The sequence below is a fragment of the Arvicanthis niloticus genome, chromosome 1 (assembly GCF_011762505.2).
Source record: "Arvicanthis niloticus isolate mArvNil1 chromosome 1, mArvNil1.pat.X, whole genome shotgun sequence".
In the NCBI taxonomy this organism is placed as follows: domain Eukaryota; kingdom Metazoa; phylum Chordata; class Mammalia; order Rodentia; family Muridae; genus Arvicanthis; species Arvicanthis niloticus.
This window is the reverse complement of record NC_047658.1, coordinates 161,568,291-161,579,906: the sequence shown is the minus strand read 5'-3', so window position 1 is coordinate 161,579,906 and position 11,616 is coordinate 161,568,291.

Below are 11,616 nucleotides of genomic sequence, written 5' to 3'. Positions count from 1 at the left end.
ACTGGTGTCTGCTAGGAGCATGGGGAGAAAGAGGTGGCTTCCTGCCACCTGAGTGTCAGTCCTGACATAAAGTGTGTAAAGGACAGTAACATGTTGCCTCTGTTCCCCATGCCATGCCTGGACACTCTTGCTCACACAGACTCAGCTGGTGCTGATACTGTAGATTCTGGGATCTGTTCTATGGGACCCATCAAGGTATTACAGACACTGAGAAGGGAGGAATGGCCTGGCTCTGTCACCATGGGGCTAGACCAGACTCAGCAGAATGGCGAAGGTCCACACGTCCTCTGTGGAGACTCTGGCCTCTGTCAACTCAAATAGCCCCTGTGTTCAGTACTGAAGATGGCACACTCTCCTTAAGTCATGCGAATTCCAACTGTGTATGAGTAAGGACACAGTGGGACTGTGACTACACTAGGTGGGAACAGAGGGCAGCAGACAGGGTAGGTCAAGGCGTAAGATAGCGAAACCCAGAGGCTATGACTTTAGATGGCAACACTGGCTTTGAAATATGTGTGAGGTGGTAAGGGAGGGAAGGCGACCATGATGGGTATGCACAAGGCTGAAGGAGCTCAGACAGAATAGGAGACCCTAAATCCCACTAGGGCCCTTTGTAGCCGGGTCAACCTTGAACCAAGGGTCCTGGTGGCAGGATCAGCCTTCTCAGGTTCACACAGTGTGTCCTCCTCCACACGTGTGTCATCTATCTGGTCTATCAGTGTGAAGGCCTTGGTGTCGTTTGAACGTGCCCCACATCAGATATTCCCTCCCTCCTCACCAGGGAGAAAAACGCAGCCACTGTGCTGTAGACTCTGGGGCCATTTGATTGTCTAGAACACATCAAACAGCCCAGGTCTCCCTTGCAAAAGTTTTACAAGAAAATCATTGAAGATCAGCTGAGCCGGCCTTTTCCTCGGCTCTTCCTTAGATTCCAACGCTGAGCTGATGGTAGCCTCACCACGCTTTAGTGCTGGCCTGCAGGAGCGATGGGCTGGTGAGCGTGCAGAGGCAGAAACCTCGGCCCTGGATCGTTAGGCTTGCAGCCCACGGCTGTGGGATCTAGTGAGTTGGACATATTTTATTTAACCAGCTTAGTAAAAGGTAATATTCAGTAGCTGTGATCTACAGCGGAATTACAATTTTCAGGTCAAGGAGGGATTTTGATATTAGGAGGTTGGGCAGAATTGCTATGAAATCTCATGAGCTGTCTTTAAAAATAAATGAGAAAATAGGTTATCCAAGAGTCATTGTAAGGGGAAAATCAATAGGCGGTGTCTATTCACTTGGGCTATCAAAATCCTTGAAATTTGAACAAAAGTTTCACGTTTAGTGTACTGGAGGTTTTGAAATCTCAGCACCGGAGCTCTGCGGTGCTGCACATCCAAATGAGGCTGGCCCTGGTGAAGCCTCGGCCCCCCTCTTAAGATGGGGGAGGATCTTGGTAACTCAATGAACCTGAAGAGAAAGACTCCTGTAGAGGATTCCGTCACCCCCTCCGCTGCAGGCTGCTCCCAGCACTTGCAAGAGAAGCACCGAAGGCCAGAGCATCAGGGCAGTGTGCCAGGTGGTCCTGCCCTGCCCTGCCTCTTGCCTCACACAGTCTACTGCCTACACCTTGGATGGGGACAACATCCCCGTGGTGACATTTCACCCGCTTTAGGCTGTCTGAAACGACAGAAGTTTCTACCATTCAACCACTCATCCATGCTTCCGTCTGTCTATCCCTCCCTCCCACCATGTGCCATGCTCAACCAGGGAACAAAAATGGAGAAATAAAGCAGGCTCTGAGAAGTAATAGCACCCAAGAGATAGAGAGGTGGTTCTCCTTGAGTCAGAGAAGGCAGTCTCAGATGCTGTCACTCATCTGGCAGCACAGGTGAGATTTAGCCAATGAGCAGACAGACGGGCCAGGCAGGTCCCAGACAAGAGGCTCCAAGTTGTGAGAGAGCTTGGAATGTGAGAGAAAGAAAGCAGGCGAGACTGGGCCAGAGACTGAGGGCCAGTGTCTGGCCATGCAGGGCAGGGCAGGCCACAGAAGGAATTGTGGTTAGAAAACCAGAACAAAAGACTTTAAACCATAAGGTTCTAAAATATGGTTTTCATTTTCAAACCATCACTCTGGCAGCTGCGAGCTGAAACGAACTACTAATCCTGGGTAGGGACACCCGAGACTGTGGCCCGCGTGGTGGTAAGGTGGACTTCCCAGTGCTCTTGGGAGAGCCGCCTTCTCTTCTGCACTCTCTTGCCAATTGCCAATAAATATGGATGCCAGGCACTGCTCCGCTCGCTGGTGAACGGTCTTGATTTGGATCTCTGTTCTACAGACTCCATGCCTTCCTTTGCCACCACTGTGGAGCTGGGTTCTTCAGGGATGACTCTGCTATCCAGGGGGGACATGTGTACCCAAATACCATGTGTAGTAGACTGACTCCTGCATCTTACACGAACTGTTCTTCAAATCTCTGTGGATGTTATTGTTATAAATTCACTCTTAGATTTAACCACTTCCCAGTCTCTATTTTCTTAGTTCATATACATTTTAAGAGTGTTCTAAGTGTGTCCTCAAATTTCTTTTTTGCTGCTTTTTTCTCTTTATAAAATCTTTGATTGGTGCTTTGACAATTTCATTCACGTGCATAATGTATTTTGATAGGTACTCACTCCCATCTGTCTCTCCTTCTTCCTCCAACCAGCCCCCCCCTTTACATGAACGTGCGCATTTGTGCGTGCATGCGTGCGTGCGTGTGAGTGTGTGTGTGTGTGTGTGTGTGTGAGAGAGAGAGAGAGTTTAACTAGGGCTGCTTGCATGAACGTGGACAGGGGTGTTTACTAGGGCACTAGCAGCTTACCAGATGGAAGCTAGACATTTCTTCTTGAATACATTTGGCAATGGGTAGACTCAAATCAGCTTACCTAAGCAGACTGAGCTTTCAACCAGCCCCTGGAGCTGAACTCCAAGACAGGTAATCTCTAGGTAGCTGGTGGGTTCCCTCTCTGGCTATGAGACCTGGGGAAGGCAAGAGATAATGTTCCTTCTCGATCCCTTGTCGACACTGGTCATTTAGTATGAAAAGGTAGCTTTAAAGCATTCTTAGAACGAATATACATTTTAAAAGATTTACTTAGTGTGTATGTGAGTGTATGTGTGTAAGAGTGTGTGTATGAGTGTGAGTCTGTGTATAAATGTGAGTGTGTATGAATAGTGTGTGTGTGTATGAGAGAGAGAGAGAGAGAGAGAGAGAGAGAGAGAGAGAGAGAGAGAGAGAGAGAATGAATGAATGAATGCTGGGTAACTGAATTGTAGTCCTTTGCTGGAACAGTATATTTTCTAAACTGCAGAGCCATTTCTAGGCCCCAGAAAGAATATGTTGTAATGAATAAATTTTGGTGCTGGGACTTGAGCCGTGAGCTTGGCACATGTTCTGTCTCTGAGCTCTGTGCCCAGCCCTCGGATCTGTGAGGCAGTCTCCTATGCAGCTCGTGCTGGCCTTCTGTGCTTGTCTCTGACTCCGAAAGTGCTAGCACCACAGGAACCTCCCATGCCTGGCCCAGGATCTCCAACAGTTTCCTCCTGTAAAGTCCTTTCCTCCACAAGACAGGATTTCTCAAGCTGGCCTTGTTCTCAAGATCCCCCTACCTCAGCCTCCTCAGTGTTAGGATTAAGAGTATGCAGTGTTCTTGAAATATTTTAATTACCCACCCCCAACATGAGAAATCTGTATAGGAAAAACCAAAACCCAAACAGCTCTAAACGATAAAAGACAGTATTTGTATGCTGTGCTACAGACCTACACCTTTCTATTTACCCGTGATGAGCGTGACAGGTGAGTCTGTCACTTGTTTGAAGGTGAGTGCCATGGGGTACCTAACGGGATCTCCCATTTGAGTGCAACCTTCTCTGAGGCTCAGTGGGGAGACGAGTTGATTACCCACCCTTTCCGTGGCAGGAACACTCAGAGTCAAGTCTGCCATCTCTCTGAAAAGTTGACAGAAAATTAAATAAAGTTCTGTGTTCAGAAAAAGCCATAGGGGTAGATGACATGGCCCAGTGGGTCAAAGCTTCCTACCAAGCTTGAGGACCCAAGTTCAATCCCAAGATCCCACATGGTAGAAAGAAAGGACCAATTCCTGTAAGTTGGCCTCTGGGGTGTGTGTGTGTGTGTGTGTGTGTGTGTGTGTGTGTGTTGGCTCAAACATCTGTACATACATAATAATTTTTTTTTGAGACAGGGTGTCTCTGTGTAGCTCTGGCTGTCCCAGAACTCACTCTGTTGACCAGGCTGGCCTTGAATTCAGAGATCTGCCTGCCTCTTCCGGGGTGCTGGGATTAGAGGTATGCATTGTCATGCCAAACTATAAATAAAAAATTCAATTAAAAGAGGAAAAATTCTTAGACAGGCTAAGGCACAAAAAAACACGGGGGCCTTGTCTCACAAGATTAATAAGAGGGCTGGGGGGCAGGGTTAGCCCCGTTGGTAAAATGCTTACCTTGCAAACATGAGGATTGGAGTTTTCTGCGAGGCAGAGACAGGCAAATCCTGGGAGCCCACTAGGCCAGCGGCAGCTAGTATAGTTAGTGAGCTCCAGGCTAAGACTCACTCTGGAGAAGGTGGCTGGGACCTGAGCACCACCAGCTGAGCTGGCTTCCACATGACCCAGTACACACAGCTGTACCCCAGGCAGATGCCACACAAATGAAAACAAGATAAACACTCGAAAAATGAGCCTTCCAAGTGTCACCATCTTTAAAAGGTGACAGTGAACTGTATTCACAGTACACAATGCTCAGCATAGGTCCATACCTACCTTTCCACTAGGAAAAAAAAATGCAAAAGAAACAGCAGACCTTGGAATTATACATTTTACATTTTATTTAACTCATCCAATGATACAAGTTAGTTCAGGAAACAACCATCGCAATGTATTACTTATATCAATAACAGGCAGAACCACATTTCTAAGAAATCTAATAAAAATAAATGCTGAGATAAATTACTTTGTGGAATACAGCAAATACACAGATTTATTAATAAGTCACCGCTCTGTAAATATTAGAGATAAAACGTGAAGGTTCTGGGGGAAGAGGCAGTGTGGAGCTGGGAGTCTCTGGGACTGGGACTAATTCCTGAGTGAGATGTTAAAACAGCCATGCATTAACAAGCACAGGCCAGGCTACCTCCCCTCCCCCACCCGCTTGGGTTCCATGTGATTTCTCCCCCATCCCCGAGACAGGCTCCAAGCGCTGCTCCTGACACCCCAGCCTAAGCGATGCAGATAATGTAATCGTAGCATCATTAGGAGCCATGAAATTGCAATTCCTCGGGGAAGGAGCGCTATCGCTCTGTTACACAAGAAGAGCGATTAATTAGCGGATCTCAGTTTAACGGACTATGTACTACATGGGTTCTAAACCCACTCTGGAGTGGCTTTCAGGCCTAATGAATTATCGTCAGGAAAGATGAGCTGCAGCCAGAAGACATCATTCGAAACGCAATACAGGAAATCCTCCAAACCCACCCAATGCTAACTGGAGACAGCTATCATCCAGGAAAGTTGGGAGAAACCAAACAATTGTTAACTAATTTCTCCTAGTCCCCACGGTGGCCATGCTGAATGGTCACTTGCTCCACATCACTGGTTCGGAACCTGGCAGACACTCACCCTCCTTGTGCTGGCTTGGGATGGATCTCAGCATCCTAGGCCTGAAAATCCAGCTGCTAGGTGCCGGTCAAGGCTGGTGCTCTGCACAATGTTAGGGCCTCAGCTTTTGGGCCAGAGGAACTTTTACTGCATCTTAAAGTCTCTATGGGGTGTCTGTGTGTGGTTCCCAGTTCCAGGATGTAACATCCAAGAGGAAGACCTGAGGCCAAAGCCTGGGCAGTCAGTGGTAGTCAGACCCTCAGGAGGGCCTGCACTTTCTCTAGGAGCCACTCCAGGTCTCCTTTGAGGAAGAATAACTTGTTTTTAAGGCTTGCTGGGCCACATGGTGATAGCCTGTCTCAAAATGACAAACAACCCCCAGACTACAAAACAAAAGAAGCCAAACAATGAGAGCAAAGTCCAATCAAGCCAAGCAAGGAAACAAAACTTGGGCTTGGAGTTACAAGGCCACACTGGGGGCAGCAGGGGCAGCTGCCGCCTCCTCCTCCTCCTCCTCCTCCTCCTCCTCCTCCTCCTCCTCCTCCTCCTCCTCCTCCTCCTCCTCCTCCTCTTCCTCCTCCTCCTCTTCTTCTTCCTCCTCTTCCTCTTCCTCCTCTCTTTTTCTTCCTCCTCTTCCTCCTCCTTCCTCTCCTCTTCCTTCCTTCCTCTTCCTTCTTCCTCTCCTCTTCCTTCCTTCCTCTTCCTTCTTCCTCTCCTCTTCCTTCCTCTTCCTCCTCCTTCTTCCTCTCCTCTTCCTTCCTTCCTCTTCCTTCCTCCTCTCCTCTTCCTTCCTCTTCCTCCTCCTTCTTCCTCTCCTCTTCCTTCCTCTTCCTTCCTTCCTCTTCCTTCTTCCTCTCCTCCTTCCTTTTCCTCCTTTTCTTCTTCTAACTTATTTTTCCTGAATGAGCATTGGTGCTTTGCCTGCCTGTGTGCCTGTGTGAGACTGTCAGATCTTGGAGTTACAGAGAGTTTTGAGCTGCCATGTGGGTGCTGGGAATTGAACCCAGGGCTCCTGACTGCTGACCACCTATCTTCACAACCCCTTGGTGGCTTCTAAATCTTTCAAGGCCCCGCCCCCCCCCCCCCCGCTAGTTTCCTTTGTTGAAACAGGGTCTCTCTGTTTCCAAATTCGTGATCATCCTTGGACTTGGAGGTGAACACCACTGCATCCACCCAGCCTCTTGCTAGGTCTTATCCATACTCACATGCTTAAGGGGCCGAGATTTTTTGAGGGGCAAACTCAATGTGTATCAGTTTTTCTGATAGGGCAATAGTTGCACAAGAGAGAAATTCATGCATTTGGCTGTCCTGGCTATGTAATTTGGGAGACCTGGGGGCAAAATGAAAATGTGGGACTCCTTATTAAGAAAAGCAGCCATAACCTGGAGAGATAGCTCAGGGGTTGAGAGAACATACTGCTTTTGCAGGGGGCTTCCCAGTACTCATGTCTGGTGGTTTCCAACTGCCCAACTGACAGTGGGAATCAAACACCTTCACACACATGCACACCTATATGCATACAGACTCATATACACACTCATAAATAAAAATTTAAAAGGCAGACATTTCCAGCTTGTCACAGTGCCTTTAATTTGGCAATATTATCAGTCCAAATTCAATTTATTATCATGATTCTCACCATTCACCTTTATATTATACGACGCCAGATTCATCTGGAAAATGGGATATATAACATGTACATGGAGTCATCCAAGCTATATGCTGCTTTTCATGGCTTGTCTCAGCAGGGCTCTGCGTTGGCCTGAAGAGACTGTTGGACTCATGGTGAAGAGTAGAGAAGCCCCTTGTGCTTGGAGCTGCCTGCTGCGGTGTTCCCTCAGACCCCTCTAGGCACTGGGGCAGCTTGGGGCACCCATAAGCACTGATACCCACTGGACCAGCACCATGCCCAATGCCTCTCCCTGCCCCAAAGCCTTCTATCTGCACCCACAGCAGGTGGACAACGCTGGAGACATGCCAGGCACCTGGATGAGATGAGCAACAACTCGCCCACATGGAGTTCTCCTAGGGAGTGTGCACGACTCCTACAGCCTGGGTGGGGACTGCAGCCACCAAGCCTCACCTCAAAATATTGGGGTCATATGCACTTGGTGATGCTCTACCCCCCATCTTAATCTCTACCTTGGGGGTAGGTTGGATGCAGTTTTGGGGGGCTGGGATGCTGTGCTGAGTGTAGATAGGCTCCTGAGTGTGGAGGAGTGAGCCCCTGAGAAATGGACCAAGAGGTTATGGGATCCCAAGAGGGTCCCAAGACCTCAGGTCACAGTCTACTATCCTACAAAAAACACTTACAAAGCTTAGATTGTTAAGGATTGTTCAACTGCAGAGTCTTACTCTCTAAGTGTGAGGCCCTTCTGAGCCCAGGGCCCTCTGTATTTGAGACTGTTCAGAAGTTTAGCATGTCAGGGGTCTCATCCTTCTAGAAGATTCTACATATAAGAGACTGCCCTCCTGCCCCAAAGCACGGCTCTTTTTTAGAAACATTCCTTTTACATTACAGTGGATGGCTGGGAGTTGCCAGAGTCTCTTCTCCCAGAGACTTTCTAGCTTCATTTTCCTATTTGCTGAAAAACTTAGGGAGGGTAGGGCATGGCTTGCAGTGGCCTTGCCCCAGGCCAGTGCATGGCAGGGTCTAGAACCCTAAGACCCGGTTCCAGGCTGGCCAGAAGAGGCCTGGATGAAAAAAGATCAAGGTCTCATCAATCTCCCTGCCAGGATGAGGCTGGGTATGAATGTCCATTAGCCATGGCCACCAGCACCCAGGACCACTGTGAGAGAAACAACACCCTTGACACTGGCAGCAGATAAGTTCCGAAAGTCTGTTCTGGGCTCAGCCTCACTGTGGTGGTACTCCTAACTGTATGAACTATTTCTTACAAGGCTTTTGGTGTGGAAGAGTGGCGGAGAAGACACCACATGGGAGATAGGCTAGAGATGCCTTCCTCAGCAGGACCTTACCAGCTCCCCTAAGAAGACAAATAGGTCATTTCCCTGCTAGTTCCCTGGGAGCAGAGACCTGGCATTCAAAGAAAAAGGCGTTCTAGCCAACAGGGATGGAGGCAATGTCTGCACACAGTGGGAGCTTTAGCACCAATGGCATGAGGCCAACACTACTCCAGTAAACTCTACTCTACTACCTCTGTGGGTTCTGAGCTGAGGACTGTGAATGTTTTAGGCTGGGACTCCTGAGATCAGAGGAATGGGGTGGGAATGGAGGGTCGCGAAGACAAAATCTCCAGCTTGTGCCACTGAAGGTGACACCTCTTTGTGCAGGGGGTACCGAAGGCCTAGAGCCTACCCCTGGCTCTGCTATCAACTTGCTGGAAGATCGTCAGTAAATGCTCTTCTCCCTCCATCTGGAAACAAGAGTAGGCTGGACAGCACGGCCCTGTGGCATGCACAGCTCAAAGGGTCTGTGATCTGGAGCTCACCAGAACACTCGAGATGTTCCCAAGGCGGACAGAGCTGAGCACGGAGGATGCAGGTCCATGGCAGTCCATTCTTTCAACTCTCTGCCTCTCCTGTCCACCCCCCCCCCACACACACACAGTGCCCTTCTCTGTGGGTCTCCTCTTTCTTCACATAGGAGTTCAGAGAGGGATGTGGACCATATAGACCATGGTTGCATTTGCAGGGGTGCCCAGGCCCTGTTTGCTCCAGTATCAGACACCCTAACATCAGTTTCTTCACTGCCTGGGAGAGGGGGGTATGTATGGAGGTTGATACAAATTCCGTTTCTTTCTCCCCTTTCTGCTTGGGGGGTAGGAAGGAGGAGGAGGAGGGCACAGAAGCCTTTGAAATGTCTCTTGCTCCATTTCCTCCCTGCTCACTGTTCTGCACGGAGCGTCCACCTCGTTCAAACCCAGAAACACTCCCGCAGTGCACCTCTTAGCCACTCTGCAACTTTTTTCTCTTTTATGATATTTTGGGCTTCTGTTGCCCGCCAAGTCAAACCTTTTTCATAAAAAAAGACCCCACCCTCCAAGTCAGCCCTAATCTAAGCACTCCCCATTCCTGTCTCCCTTTCAAGGGCCGTCCTGGGTGCAGAAACAGTGATGATGGGGACCTGCCTGCCTGCAGGTGAAGAGGATTCCTGCTTATTTCCTCTTGGATCTTTGCAGATGTGGTCACAGAACTGGAGGGAGAAAGCCCGATGCTGCATCTTGAGTGTGCTTTGCTGTGTGGCTCATGGGGATGGGTGGTGGATATCAGGCGTACTGGCAGAGGCAGCGAGGGCAGTGGCCTCTCCATGACACTTCGGGATCCTGTGACTGAGATCTGAGATCAGAAAGCAAACTGGAATGCTGGGAGGGAAAACATTTCGGACCTCTAACCTGGAACAGAGAGGCTCTCTGACTTCCCCTTAAACCTATGTCTTTGGGGCCTGGCATAGAGTAGGTGCGTGCAAATATTCATGGACCGGATGATTAAATCTGATCACAATTCTCCTTTGAACAGAGAGGGAGGGAACAGGAAGGAGCTCCTTGGAAGCACCTGGTTCTCCTCACTCTAATACCTCCCTTTCTTCAGAAACAATGCTTCAGGTGAAAGCCAAGACATGCCAATTGAGAATGGTCAGATCTCTTCGAGACTAGGCAGCCTGGCGGTCCACTCAGGGCATAAGCAATCTGTTTTGAATCCTTCTCCACATGTCAAACTGCACGACACAGAGGCCTGGGACTTCTTGAACCCTGAGCTGGGACCAGAAAGGCTGGAAAAGCTGATGGAAGGAACCAGTGCCAGACCTCAGGGCCACCTACCCTAACTCCTGTGCTCACCTTCCACCTTTCTCATGAGGATTGCCAGAGGACCCACACCCCTTGCCTTGGTAGAGTCTATCCTCAGACTCCATGTCTCCTTGGCAACCTGGCCAAGAGGACAGGTCTGTGTGGGCCTCTAGGCAAGAGAGTAGCTGTGACTCTACAGCCCTGAGGGGCCGAAATAGAGGAAGCTGCAGGGCATCGGCCATACCTCACACTGTGGACACCCAAAGTGGGCAGATGTCATGAGGAGAGGGGCAGACTTCTCAACCAGAGGAGCTGGTTAGTGTAGTGGAGGCTCCTCGGGGAAGCTGAATCTGCCTTTTCTCAGCATTCTAAGCCAGAAGCCAAAGGACAGCAGTGATAGGATTTCAGTGTTCCTGGACATGTACCTAGCTGTCATCACAGTACTATGTCCCTCAAGGGTCAAAGGCCTTGGGACTTTCTGTACAGAGGAGCCATATAGCCAGTGCAGGGAAGTAGAGACGGTCACCAGGGAGACTCAGGAAAGTATGCCAGCTGCTTGGCCCAATGCAGGGCCTTCTTCAGTTGGCTGAGGATACCTCTGTGGCCTGGGCCCTTGGCAGAACCTTGTGGAGAGATGCTAGGGCCTGAGGAGGTGTTCATTTTCAACTTGGGGGGGGGGCTCATCAGAAACAAACAGAAAAACCTGTTTCTCCCTAACAAGTGCATTTTGTGGAAAGGTCAGCTGAAAATAGAAACCTTTGGGGCATGGGAGCTGTGCTGAGCTGTGGAAAGTGCCTGGCCTCCCACCCCGCCTTCCTGGTTTCCTCCTCAACACACCTGGGGGAAGCCCAGGGAGGAGTGAGGATGCTGCCCAGCGAGGTGCTGCCCGCAGGAAAAGCCCAGGCAGCCCCTGGTGGATGTGCAGGCTGCAGATCAATACTGATGCAGAGATAGCTTTGCCCCTCCCTGGGCTCCCCCAGCTATTATTCATGCCAAAGGGCCTTGTTTGGATGAAGGGAAGGAGGGGTGGGAATTCACAGATTCACAGGCCGGTACTCTGCCTGTAGCTGGTTCCCCCTCAACTGGATGGCCCCTCCCCCCCTTATTTATGTAGCACCAGCAAGGAGGTGATTCAGAAGAGGGGACAGCTCAGCCTCCGTGTGAGCCTGGATCCAGGGAGGATGGGGACGGTATAGGTGGTGTGAGCAGGGATCCCTGTTGTCCACCA